At 50.1% G+C, this 12,353-nt stretch overlaps 1 protein-coding gene across 2 annotated transcripts in view; it reads left to right on the forward strand.

Moving 5' to 3' along the window:
- Positions 1 to 252: 252 nt before the first annotated feature.
- Positions 253 to 12,353, forward strand: part of LOC122385161 (zinc finger homeobox protein 3-like) — a 56,265-nt gene continuing 44,164 nt past the window's right edge. The window contains exon 1 of one of the 2 annotated variants that reach the window (XM_043373235.1): positions 253 to 744. The gene's annotated coding sequence lies outside the window, so the exon portion shown is untranslated. The remainder of the gene's footprint in view (positions 745 to 12,353) is intronic. The other variant, XM_043373234.1, reaches the window with a different exon arrangement.

Genomic DNA, 12,353 nt, shown 5'->3' on the forward strand with positions numbered 1-12,353 from the left:
TTAGCATATCAAGCTCCTATTTGGAGCAGCTCGATGATTCGTCGTCAAGAGTTGCGCCTGGCCTTGAAGATACCGTCAATGTATTGAGCCGACCCAGCTTCAACTGGAGCCAGGGCTGTGGTCGGAGCGGTGCCTCATCTCTCTGACTCACTGACCCGATCTGAGGCGCGCCAGACAGCCGCCGGTCAGCCGGGGAGGGCTGAGAGCTGCCTCAGGGCAGGCGGCCCTCCATTGCGGACCCAGGCCACTCTCCACAGCGCCTGCAGCCCTCCGCCGCCGTGTATTTGGTCAGAAAACAGCGCCGGCGCGCGGCGCGCGGCCTTTTTCCGCAGGCAGCCTCCCCCGCGGCGGCGGGGCTGAGGGAGCAGGCAGACCCGACTCGGCCGCTCTCCGCCGCGCCGCGCCGCCGACCGCGAGAGCGAGAGCGTTGTGTTGCGATTGGCACGCGTCACGGGGCGACAGCTACCTGAGCAGCGCGCTCCGTCGGCCGCCTCGTCGGTCTCGACGCGGCTCCGTCGGCTCCGACGCCGGCCAGTGCCGACTCGGCGGTGGCGGAGGAACGGGTGCGGCTCGGCGCGGTGTGAGGCGGCGGACCGGCGCGGCGGAAGGGCGGACGGGCGGGCGGACAGCGAAGGGAGGCGGTCCGAGGTGGTGTTGGAGCGGCGTGAGACTCAGTCCGAGCGCTGGGCGACTGAGAGGACTCTGTACAGCGGCTGCATCGGCCGGCGGCCGAGAGAAGGTCAGGTGAGATGTCTGCCAACTGCGGGCTGTCTGGAAAGGTCTGCTCGCCTCCGCGCGAGCTAGCCCGCGGCAGTTGACCAAAGCAGTCAGCAGATGCGGCAAACTACGGCGAATGGTGTGCCAATGCTGAGATATCGGGCCGGGAGGCTGCGCTGGCACTGAGGGAGGGCTGTGGCGCTGACACGTGGCTCGTGACACAGGCACGTGGACGCCACATGGCTGGTATTCGACCGTGAATGATGCAATGTGGCCCGCATAGTTGCTGAGGTTAAGTGGTAACGATGCGTTGAAAACATTTGAATAATCAATCACACATAGCGAAAGACTTATATAATTTTCAGTGGCATTTTATCTGTTCCGAGTATGACATAGAATGGCACACTGGGGTTGTCTCGTTAATGTTAACGTTGTTGTAGCGAATATGATAACGGTAAGCACTTCTGGGAAGTCGTACCTGTCGCATAATACATTCATAAGCGTTAAAAATGCACCGTGCATGAATAATACAAACATAACCTATTCTCTACTCAAAGCAGAAGTGAATGACACACTATAACTCTTCCTACGTTTAGCATACGCATCATTCAAAATTTAGCGTTTTGGAAGGAAAACCTATTGCAACAGCTTTGCTATAAGTACATATATGTAGATGTCGATCCACATTCGCCGCCTCACTTCAACTCCTTCATTTACCGAGGAGGTTCCCTTCCCTCCCTTGCTGGGAGTCCTTATACTGCCTTGTGAATAGAACTGCTTGTGTGCCTGCTTTAAGTGTTTATATGTGTGTGTGTACTGTGTAGGCGCTCACTGAGCCCGTCAACGTATGCAGGCGCGCCTCACCCAGACAAATATCTGTGTTTACTCAGTGCTAACACGCATTCACACAAGTTATGTCCGGCACAGTGACATTGGGCTCGCGTGACTCGCCATTCCTCGCCAACATCGTTCCAAGAATATTCCGACGGTGCTATCGATAATGGCACCACCGTCCCACGAAATATAAAGCTATTTTATGATCCGGCTGATTAGAGGACATATGACATTTATGAACTCCGCAGCTAGAATTGGTAAAAGAGGTTCCTTTACCGAAAGCTGCCTGGAAGGGTCTGAGATGCATGGAAAGCCGTTCCTCAAAACTTTAAAAGGTGTGTGAACCGACACAAACTCTGATCCACTCAAAGTCTACTTAGATAGCAATGCATACGACGCATTCCGAGCCTGATCGGCTTGGAACCTATGTTATGGTTTTCCTCATTTTAGGACGGCAACTGGCAATACCATTTTGTAACATCACATCACGACCACCCTACCGCACCTCACAGCCTCGCTACTAACCCCCCCTCCCTCCCTCCCCTGCATCTGATGAGCGCCGCCTATAGCCTCGCCCTGCCACCAAACCACCCATAAATACGTCATGATTGGCTAGCCACGATACTAAAACCAACTGAGCGACAAGGCAGACCGCGGCCGATGGCGGCGGTGGAGTCTGGACCGAAATGACGCCGTACGGGACTGGACGGACCCATAGGGCGTCCCCAGAGAGTCACCAACTGACCGGTCACGGTGTCATTTCACTTTACGGCCGAGCCGGGACTGGTAAAATGCCTCCTTTGTGCGCCGTGAAATGAGAAGGTGACGGAGACCAGAGCAAGGGGAAGAGGTGAAGAGGGAGGATGGATGTAAGATGTGGAGACTATATGAGCTAGAGTGGAGGGAGAGTATAGTGGGCGCCTTTTCCTAAGTTGTGAATAAGTGGTACCTAAGGTAACAGGACAGGCACTGAAATGAAGGCTATGATTGCACGTTACATAATACCTACACATCCTTTTCCAATAGCTGCTATACGCTACGTTCTGTGGAATTTCACAACCTCTCATTTATTTTTTACAATTTCTTGTTTACCTCCTGAAACCAATTAACGCTACGTGTGACACTATGTATAAGGTAAAGTTGCACAATAAACAGAAGCAAACAAGTCGCGGGGAGCGGATATACGACTTCCCCTCTGCAGTATCAGTTTCCTGGAATAACACCACCCAACTCTCCCCGCCCCCTCCTCCCTATTCCACCGTCGTCAAGCTGAACAAGGGAAAGCAGGGATTGCCATAAGGGACACCACAAGGGACGCGCCCCTAGAGACCCGGTAGGCGCACGCGAGTTGGACAGCCCTCTGATTTAGTGCGGCATCGCCCGGCGTCAGTGGACAGACCGTGTGACCTGTGACGCCACTGGCCGGCCGCACGGGTGAACGCAGCGGTGGTTACGTCGTCGCTGCCTTATGACCGGATTATAATTGGACACGAATGACGCTGGAGGGCATTGGGTGCACCCAATGAAAGGCTCAGATTAACCTTGAATGAATGCAGTTTGATCGGTTGACCTTATCACCTTAACCGAATTTGAATTCAGGCTTTATTGAGCTTACGTAAGCCACAGGCTCATAAATTATACAAAAATAACGCAAAGCTCAAAATGGCAAAATTTATCACATCTTTTTGTGCAAATGGTGAAATGGGTTCCAGGATGATCATGACTTGTTTTAGCCCATCTCGTTTGGTTTAACGGGTTCCGCCCAGTTCGCGACATCGAACAGTTACGACGCTGATATTACTAACGATCGAACGGCTCACCGCATGCACCAACACGGTTAGCCGATGTTTAACAGGGTAGTTACGAGCCCCGCCGTGATGGGTTCCCCTCCAATCGCGGCAGATTCAGCCCTGAAGTGGGTCGCCGACGTCCCGTCCCCGGACTCTCAGCGGGGGAGAGACTGGGCTGACTGAGTCGCTGCAGTGGCCGCCTTCCTGCAGAGTCGTCACGCCCGGGTGATCTGACAGAGGGCTGTCTAAATCGGGACCTCCCCCTGCGGGACAGCTGCGGGCCGGAAACTGCCGCCATTTGGGGTGTGCCGCCTCTCCCCGAGATGGGAGCAAATGTTGCAGCTGGAGTGGCATGGGTTAGCCATCTGTCTTAAAGTACACCGGTTCGTGATTGTATTGATTTGCAGAGACCAGCCTCATACTAATGCAGTGGGATTCCCGGCAGTTTAGAGGCGCAACAGAAATACGATCGGTCATGGCCTTTTCTTAGTCTTGTTTCAGCCCCTAAGCTGATCACTTTTTGCTAAATCATGCAAAAAGTGAGCATGCAACCAAAATCGCGTTGTTCAACAAATAACATACAAACAAAATCTCGCCGCATGACCTGAAGGCTGAATGAAGCCCTTCGCGCCCAACAAGTTATTCCTTTCCCTTTTGCAGATCTCAAGATGTCCGATATTTCAAAGTCTGTCGTCAATCAATTTTAATCTTCCCTATTTCCTGTCGATCTCTGACTCATGAGGGAAGCACTTGCCTTTACAAATTCCCGACATCGGCACCATGAATAAAACACGGCGTCGACCAACCGAGTCGGGTGCAATTCCCGTTATCACAGCCCTGTCGCTGATCGGAATCGACCTAACGATAACCCTCGCCGGTGGGGGAAGCCTCCTTCCGTATACCAACGCTGTGATTGGTTGTGGCCGCAGCTAAGTAGCGAATACCTGCTGGGGCTGGAACGGCGTTTGGTTTCAGCATGCCCTTCCAGTGATGTCCGGAATTATCCGTACCGAGTCGATTTGGTGAATCGATAGACTCACAGAATGTCGGATCGATCGACAGCTCGTAAAACGGTGGATTCCGGGCTGCCGTGCACTTTGTCAGCTGTAATGGCTGCGCGATCGAATTGCCGGTTGTGACAGGGTTCAATCGTTAAGATGAACAACTCCATTTGCTAAGCGTACAGCCAATTCACAAACCTGTTCATTGGACGTTGTATAAAACAAACATGTTATGAAAAAACATCAACAGCTTTTTCCATGGCTCTGTTCATAAAACATATTGTCTAGATTTCCAGTACTGATTTCTCTGGCGTATTGTTTTACCAGCAGCCTGCAGGTCGCTGACTCAATCATCTGTGCTGTGCGCTACTGTGCGCTGATGCGAGTATCTGTCTCCCTCATGTCCACGTCCCGCGCCACACCGCTGCGGTGTCTACGTCCCTCGTATCATTGTCCCGCCCCACACCGCTCACGGTTCGTCGGAAGGTCATCTCAGGCTCAAAAGAAACGATGTATACCATTCGAAAGCTTACGGTGAGCTGAATCCAAAAATGTATTTTTTATCAAAATCGATCGATGGCCTTTTTTGAAAATTGCGTTTTTGTAAAAACTTAATAATCTTTTATTCAACGGGCTGTCCCGGACATTCTTGAAAACATAAACATGTATTTTTGAGTTCCAGTGAAAGCTGAACGCCAAAAGAACAATATTTAGCGAAGCAATATTTCCAAACATTAATATGCGTCTCCCACAGCCGAAAATAAGGCGCAATCACACAGCTCAGTGTCACGATGGACCAAAGTCAGCCACACATAAGCGTGAAATGACCCTTATCGACTCGCAGACCCGGCGCTCTCGGCCCGCCTGACCGGCCACGGAAAGAGCGTTCGGCTCTCGTTCTACTAAACAAATGTCAAAGTTGTCAGTTTAACTGTCCACATCGCTATTAAAGCTATTCAGGATACCTGTGAAGAAAATTCATTGTTCTGTCGTCTTCACATCATGCATTAATTCGCATCTGTTCATGTCTACTTTGCTCAATTGAGCTTGGTATCATGCCCATATAAGGAAAATTGGCCGCGCTGAAATGTCAGAGGCTGCACCGGCCTCAGGTCGGGTGGAGTGGGGGTAGCGCCCGGCGGGGCAGGGTAACCTTTGACCGGTCGCACGGCCGAGCAGCTGTCACCAGTACAGCCTCTGACAGTGAAACCCCGCTCACTTCCCCTGCGCGGGCTCTGATCGCAGCTGGATGGAACAAAACATGTATAAGAAAAATGTAAATTAAAGCATGTTGTAAATCAAGCAGAACAATGAATTTTCTTCACAGGTATCCTGAGTAACTTTAATAGCGATGTGGACAGTTAAAGTGGCAAATATTACAATTGTTTAGTAGAACGAAAGCCGAACGTTCTTTCCGTGGCCGGTCAGGCGGGCCGAGAGCGCCGGGGTCTGCGAGTCGATAAGGGTCATTTCACGCTTCTGTGTGGCTGACTTTGGTCCATCGTGACACTGAGATGTGTGATTGCGCCTTATTGTCGGCTGTGGGAGACGCATATTAATGTTTGGAAATATTGCTTCGCTAAATATTGTTCTTTTGGCGTTCAGCTTTCACTGGAACTCAAAATACATGTTTATGTTTTCAAGAATGTCCGGGACAGCCCGCTGAATAAAAGATTATTAAGTTTTTACAAAAACGCAATTTTCAAAAAAGGCCATCGATCGATTTTGATAAAAAATACATTTTTGGATTCAGCTCACTGTCAGCTTTCAAATGGTATATACCGTTTCTTTTGAGCCTGAGATGACCTTCCGACGAACCGTGCGCTCGCGTGTCTGTCTCTCCCGTGTCCGTGTCTGCGTCCCCCGTGTCCATGTCGCGCCCCACAACGCTGCGGTTTCCGTCTCTCTCTCTCTCTCTCTCTCTCTCTCTCTCTCTCTCTCCTCTCCTCTCTCTCTCTCTCTCTCTCTCTCTCTCTCTCTCTCTCTCCTCTCTCTCTCTCTCTCTCTCCTCTCTCTCTCTCTCTCTCTCTCTCCCGTGTCTATGTCTGCGTCCCCCGTGTCCATGTCGCGCCCCACACCACTCGGATGTCACCCTGCCAATCTCAGTTAGCCAGCGCCCTAATGGCGGTCGAGAGAGACGCCACTTCTTGTTAGGAGCTATCCGGGGAGTGCGGGAAGACCTGTCCTGGGGGAGGGGGGGGGGGCTGCCAACCGACCGCCAGGTGCTTCTTGCGGGAGGGGTAGAAGGTAGAACACCTGTGGGAAAAGACAGTGAATACGTAATGATAAAGCCGAGGGAAAGTTGTGGTTAGAGTTGTTGAAACAGTGCTAATTTCAGGAAAGTACCTTCATTCCGAGTGAGCATACTTCATAGGTCATCGAACGACGAATATGTAGTACCTATGGTGAAAAAGAAAGCACAATTCAATGCTGATTCTTTCACATGAACAGAGCACATGAATGAAAACAAGGTAACTGAGTACAGTTTGGGATCCTCAGGGCCTCACTAGTCACTCGCAATGAATTATCATGCAGATAGAAACGTGAAATAGACCACATGATAACTTACACGAATATAATTCAGATGCAGTATAATTCTCAGAATTCTCGGTTATTCTCTTAAAGAGGGCACGTTTGCGGGCCCACATCAATCATGCTGGAAATTGGAAACAGCACCGGACGATAAATTCCAACTGAAACATATCCAGAGGCGAGTGAGAGCTAGGCAATCATAGTCCGAAAACGCCCTGCGAAATAGCCAGCGGAATGAATCTGGGAGGAATCCCATGTTGGAGACAGACGCGCACCTATCGAGGAACGAATTCTGTAAAAAATGATTACAGTGTTCCATCAATGCAATGGGTACCGTATTATGCGTTGCCATATCTGGAACAGATAGTGCAATGGAAATTTACGATGGTAGCACAGATGGGAGTCCATTGCATGAATGGAAAGGTTGCACATCCACATCACATCCATCGTTTTTGGACAGACATATGATTTCTGGCTCGATCATCGTGAAAAAATGTCGATCTAGGCTCACTAGCCGGATAGAATTAAGGATATTAAAAGTATACTTTTCAAGACTGATGTTGGAGTCCATGGTTCAAAGTGCAATACCACTAAGTTTCTGTTGGCTTTCGGCCCATGTCATCTGAGCCATGCATCAACTCAGAAGTAACATCTAATGTGACACAATCTCTTAGACTTTTTCTATTTTTCACCTGCATGACAGGCTCTTTATCACATCATGCATCACCACATCTTCATCATGTCTTCACACTTTCTTCATAAATCTGATAATGTGCATAGAACGACGACAGTTTTCATTCCAAATATTTAGCTTCTCTAACATGTTCCCTCATTTTGTGACCGCCAGAACAAAATCGCCTCAGTCCGGCCGCTCCGTCCGTGGCGCTGATGACCTTGTTCCGCCCATGTCGACCTCGCTGTCACCCATTACTTGTCGTCAAAGCGTAACCACATCACATCAGTGCCGGTGGCCTGGGCCGCGGCCCGGCCTGTCACCGTTGTCAAGCCGCAAACAGCCGTATGAACGCGGACACTGCCGCCCTGCGGCGATCAGCTGGTCTGCAATACATTCCCTCTGCATGGAACCGACCTGGGGGGAGGGTCAGGGGAAGGGGGAGGATCCGGGGGGGGGGGGGGGGGCGTACAATGCAGCCTCATGGCACCGGGACACAACAAACCGCCTCTGTGTGATCAATACATGGCACAGGAGTGTCATGAATAGTTGTCCGGTGACGAACCCAAAGTACTGCACGTCACGCTCCACGGGGTAGAAAGAAAACCAAGGTTAGGTCTGAGCGAATCTGTAGAGAGAAATACAATGAGGTAAGTACATAGTTGCAAATGATCTTTATGTGGGTGTTTCGTTCCCTTCAAGGAATAAGGGAGGTGTTTGAAATTTCACGAATAAACGTGATGACATGATGATCACTACATAAGAAGTTTTAGGAGTTCGTTGGTCACCAACACATTTGTATATTCTGGCAAAAGGAAAGTGCCCTTAGAAATGCCAGTCAGCGTTGGGTCCGTCCGAAAGCTTCCGCTAAAGTTCGTCCAGTGCAGAGAGGATTCGTCTATTGCCATTCAGAGCAGGTGAGGGGCGAGTGAAAGGCCTTCCGCCGCGAGAACATCAGTTTCGCGCTGATCATTGGTAGAAGTATTTGAATATCTAAGCTTTTACTCAAATGGATAGTACTTCTAAAGGGTGTATCAAGTCGATACCCACGTCGAAGACATTCCACTAATTCTACAAAATCCGTTCTACTAACTTCAAGCCCTGGCAGAGGACGTCCAGTTATAGCTGCAGTCCTGGTCCGCCCCGGCAGAGGACGTTCAGATATAGCTCCGGTCCCTGTCCTGCAATGTTGACCCACGGGTGACTTAGTGACCGGTGATTAGCGCTAAGGCTACTGTCGGTTACAGCTGGTGACAGCTGGTGACAGCTGGTGATAGGTGGCAGTCAATGGTGACCGCTGATGACTGCCGAGATGACAGCTGGCGGTGACCGGGAAAACGACATCCGATTCCAATAAAAATCATCCAGGATGGTGCCAAGAGCTTTTTAAATAACCTTTTAAATAGGATAACTTTTAGTGAAGGGGCAAGAAAACAGCCCAAACCAAATCAGGCTAAGATTAGGTACGTAACTGTTGCCATTAGTTACACATGCCATTCTATTAGCGCCTTTCTGTGCACTTGGCACTATTCTATCTTCACAAATGTTCGCAACAGTAAACCAACGCGCTCAAGAAATCAACCCGAGTATCTCGTATGCACGTCTCTCGTGGCCCCACGCGGCTCCACGTGTATCCACGTGTCATCGCCAGCAGCTGGGATCACGTGACAGCGGCCCGTGGCAGCCGGAGGCGCAGCGGGCTCAAATTAAACTATCGCTTAGCACTATTAATCATACAGCCAGCGCGGCGGCCCCTGTCGGCCGCTAGCGTTCATTAGAGCCGGAGAGAAACAACAGGAGTCGAGGTGTCGAGCGGTGGGCCCTGATCAGCACCCTGCAGCGCTTTGATCTTGTGCTACTGCGCCGGTATTGTTATGAATGTTTCTGCTTTATTTACAAGGCACCCTAATAAAAATTATGATGCTACGTTCTCCTGCATTGACGAGCTGAACAGTACACATAGCTTAAGAATGAAATTTGCATCTGATTAAAAAATGCAAGAAAGCAGACAATTGAAATTCGTTTATCAGGAAATTGGTGTGCCTACCAGTTTACAGCTGGGACAAGAATCGTGAGAGAAGATGCATGCAAAATACACATGCCAACCGACTCCTCGGCTTAGAAGACTAAATCTCGGAACCGGTACCACGACGTTCTAGCGTTCCACGAACGGCTTTATTTATGCATGGCACGTTGCTACTCGCTGCCTGCTATCGTCGGTCGGCTGAGCATTTCCTCGGTCAGCCGAGGTAGGAGGGCAGCCATGTATCTCCACTTTACAGCCATCGGTAGCCATCTTTGTCAATTAGAGCCCCGGTGAACAAATCGGCACATCGGCCACCGAGCAGATACAATCACTCCTCGGGTGATCCGGTAGTAAAGCAGGTAGCCTGTGTTAAAATCAAGGCCGGAAACTCTCGATAGAGCAGAACACTCTTTATAAATGGAAATATAGTAAAGGCCCAACCCCACCCCACCCCTACACCAAAAACAGTTTCTGCTCAGACACCATGAGTGACTGGCGCAGCTACATTCGTAGTTTAAAAAAAAAAAAAAACAAACAAACAGGGAACTGTCCTAAATTGCCCAATCAGTGTTCTCTTACACAGTGGCCGCTAAACATATTGAACAAGCGACTGTTATCTCGCATCGCACAGCGATTCGACGGAAACCACAGTCGCCAGCGCGCTGGATGGGCTGCTATGCTGCGCCGCTGAGCAGTGGAGTACAGCGGGTTAGCCTACCTACGAAGGCAAAAAGCCTTCAGCGGACGTGACATTCAGTCTGGAAATGATTCACATCTCAAAGCTAATTTCATCGGTAAGCACTATATTTACCAGAGCAGGAAGTGCGACAGTGTCTTTTCTCTCGTCTCCGGATATTCAGTATCTAGCAAACAGAAAGTAACTTCATTCACTCAGCCGGCCAATGCTTTGCGGCATCCGCAGTGTCCTGCGATTGCCGCAGCGTCCTATGATTTTCCGCAGAGTCCTATGATCGCCGCAGTGTCCTGCAGTGCCCGCAGCCGGCGGTAACTGCCGCAGCTCTGTTCTGCCGTCGTCCAGCCGCAGTCATTCCACTGTCAGCCCCATTGCGGCCCGTTCCGCCGAAATTCAACGGGCCGTGAGGACGACGCGTCGGTGTCGGCGGGGCGGGTGGCCGACGGACTGGCGGGGGTCGGGTCTGTGACCGGAGGTTCGCAGCGCACCGCCGGCGGATCCACGCCCGTTTGGCCCCCGCGGTACTCCGATAAGGAGCCGCCGTTTCATGGAAGGAGATCCGAGTGTGGGCCGGTCGGTCGGTCTGAAATGATGGAGGGCGAGTACCCGCACTGATGCGGGCCCGTCTGTCGGCCTGCGGGCACCGATACCGGCCGTATGGCTGCCGGATTGGCCGCTGGCGTCCTACCGAGAACGATTGATGGCGTTCGAGGAACTCGAGCAGCGCACTCCGCCGCGGGCGGGGGCGGCAAACAGGCTGCTCGACTGGCGTGATTTACTCTGAGCTAAATGCTTTCACGAAGCGTTGAAGCACAACCCGCGACCGCCTGGGGGGTCGGATCCGACCCCCCTCCGTTTTTCTTGAATAACTTATGAACAGCTTACGCTATCGACTTGAAACTTGGCATAGCTTCTCCCCCATCAAATTGACGTCTCCTGTGCAATTCTTAAGAAAAAATTTCCAATTATTTTTTAGATATATCGATTTTAGTGACGTAACTACATGGCGTTTTCAGTCAAAAAGTGGTAAATGTTTAAAAAATCGCCAAAAATCAGGGTTTGAAGCAAATTGCAAATTAAGGACATGAAAAGACGCAACTCAACGAGTTCTTTAAAATGGCTATCTCGGATTTTCCATAAAATGCGTTTTTCACCCCTAAAAATTCAAAAAACTATATTTTTTGGAAAACAGCTAACAAAATCCAAAATTTTGAGAATTTCCAAAAACCGGAATATATGTTATAAAGCTCTATTAGAACATTAGATGTCCCAAATTTCAATTTTCTATCTTGATTGTTGACCCCCAAATTGTAAAAAAAAATAGCTCCAACATGCATAGGGCATGGTGACGTCATAAGCATTTTCGTGAATTAGAGGCACTTCTGAACATCGCATGTGAAAACAAATGGCACCACTAGATTCCTGGGACAAAGCTCGTCTAGAAAAGTGCATTTTTATGTCAAAAATAAAAAGTTGAAAAATTGACCTTTTTTCTTAGCCCTCGTTTAGTTATGTATGGTATAAACGATTTTTTATGCTTTAAATGCACACTTATCACCAGCACAGTTACTTGGGGTCACATATAACCATTACCATCGGATTCGGCGTGAAAAATAAGCCATAAAACATGTGTCGCACGCCCATGTAGCAGAAAGTGAAAACCATGACCTTTCGTGACCTGACCTAACCTTGACCCGTACTTAGTATGACCCCTATACGCACATGGTACCTTCACTAGGTCTTTGAGGTCATTTTTGGTGAGTTTCGAGCAGCAGCTGTCGATTCCGCTGTCCGTAAGCCTAATCATGCAAAACCCCAGAATTTGACCTTTGACCTGACCTTGACCCGAAAGTTGACCTCAATCTTAAAATCTTAAGAGTGCTTTGGGAAGGTCTCGTAGAGACCTTTCGAACGCCGCCTCGCGGGGCTCGATACGACCATTGGTTCTCGAGATATCAGGGGGGGGGGGTCGGATCTGACCCCCCCCCAGGCTGTCGTGGGTACGGAAATAGCCCAGGCGATGCCGGGTTAAGCCTACATTGTGCGATGCTGTAGGTGGCAAATCCCCGGGGCTCAGTCTGTAGGG

This window comes from Amphibalanus amphitrite, unplaced genomic scaffold, assembly GCF_019059575.1.
Source record: "Amphibalanus amphitrite isolate SeventyFive unplaced genomic scaffold, NRLGWU_Aamphi_draft 000210F_arrow, whole genome shotgun sequence".
NCBI classification, from domain to species: domain Eukaryota; kingdom Metazoa; phylum Arthropoda; class Thecostraca; order Balanomorpha; family Balanidae; genus Amphibalanus; species Amphibalanus amphitrite.